Here is a 2,001-nt window from a genome sequence, read left to right as displayed (position 1 = left end):
ACCTTTGTACTTTAGTAATCCCATCTTCGAGATAGAAAAGTCCTTAGCCGCTCCGACTAAGACGTTCTCCCTGAGACCTCTCAACTAGGAATCCTTCCCATACGCCTCCTTGATCCTCTCAAGGAGTGTAGACTGAAGAGTGATGTTGGCTAACCGACCAACCACCAACTCTACACCTGCTTTAGTCATCTCCTCTGCTAACTTATCAGATATCTGTCTCAAACTGAACAACTGTCCTGGGCCTTTCCAACTCAATGCATCAACCACTACATTAGCCTTCCTAGGATGGTATAGGATGTCATAATTATAATCCTTAACCAACTCCAGCCACCGTCTCTGGCGCATATTCAGATCCTTCTGAGTAAATAAGTACTTCAAACTCTTATGGTCGGTGTATATCTCGCACTTCTCACCATATAGATAATGTCTCCAAATATTAAGTGCGAAACCACCGTTGCCAACTCCAAATCATGCATGAGATATCTCTGCTCATACTCCTTTAACTGTCTCGATGCGTAGGCTATCACCTTACCATCTTGCATCAGCACACACCCTAAACCCTATCTGAAAGAATCACAATAAACCGCAAACTTCTCATTATCTGTCAGGAAACTCAAAATTGGCGCTGTGATCAGTCGCCCTGCTTCGGCTCCTCTTTCTTGGCTTGTGGGTAGTCCTTCTTCAGATGATTGGCACTCCCACAGATAAAGTAGGCCCTGATCCTGCACTCACCCTGATGTCACCGTCTGCACCGTGGACACACTGGAAAACTCCTCTAGGTATCACCTCTGCCCTGACGGCCACTAAAAGCACCCCGTGCTCTCCTATCCGAACTGGGAGGAACAAAAGGATCTGGGGCCTTCCTCTTCTGCTCACTGGAGCCACTACCCTAACTAGATCCAACAAAAGGAGGCACCGTCCTCCTGGCATCGCGCCTAACAATGCTCTCTCTCCAAAGCTAAAACTTGGCCCCCTCAGCGGTAAGGGCCTTGTCCACCACCTGGGCATAAGTAGTAGTCTCTGGGTCTAAAGTAATCTTCACATCACAGGCGATCATAACATTCAACCCTCATACAAATCTATCTTTTCTTGCCACATCAGTCGGCACCAAATCCGGCGCGAACTTCGCTAATCGGTCAAATTTCAAGGCGGAACTCGCCAACCTTCACAGCTCGGACTGCAACACTGTAGTATTTCTCATTAAAGATGTTCCTGAACTCTTCCCAAGTCATAACTGCCACATTCCTCCTCTAGGTCACTACATCCCAACAGATGTGAGCATCTTCCCTGAACATGTAGCTAGCACAAGCTACCCTCTCGTTCCCTTCAACCCTCATAAAATCCAGGATAGAGGAAACCATATTCATCCACTGCTCTGCCCGCAGTGGGTCTGGGCCACCCTCGAAGGTGGGAGGATGCTGCTTCCTGAACCTCTCATACAAAGGTTCCCACCTGTTTTCTATAACAGGCTGAACCGGCACTGGCACCATAGCCTGCTAAACTAATAACCCAGTGACCTGAGGAGGGGCCTGCTACCTCAGCTGTCAAAGTTCTTCCTCTGTTCGTTGTAGTCTTGCTTCCATTTTGGCAAACATCTGTTGCCAATTCTGTGGGGCGGGTGGAGGGTCCTGACCCTGGTTGTCATCCTCAGCCCTACTGCCACGGAGTCTAGATGATTGTCGAGGCATCTCAACAATATGCCTGCAATCAATGACGCCGCTCATCAGGCATGATAACAACATCCAAAACCACCTCCCAAATCGTAATAGCCAACCATAAACAACAATCCACATAACATACATATAGCATATAACACTCAACGAGCCATGCCCTGGCATCTTGCATATGTTAACTCATTTAGCATGCTCTATATAAAGTAAGCAGGAAAACAGGGCATTCAAGCACATATTCAAGCATATAAGTCAATTATTACCAACCAACCCTGAGTCAAGCTTGTCACTGACAGCGAGCGTACATGTTTGGTCAATCTCCATAAACCAT

This window comes from Humulus lupulus, chromosome 3 (assembly GCF_963169125.1).
Source record: "Humulus lupulus chromosome 3, drHumLupu1.1, whole genome shotgun sequence".
Lineage (NCBI taxonomy): Eukaryota > Viridiplantae > Streptophyta > Magnoliopsida > Rosales > Cannabaceae > Humulus > Humulus lupulus.
The sequence above is the reverse complement of the archived record's forward strand: the minus strand, read 5'-3'. Positions refer to the sequence as shown.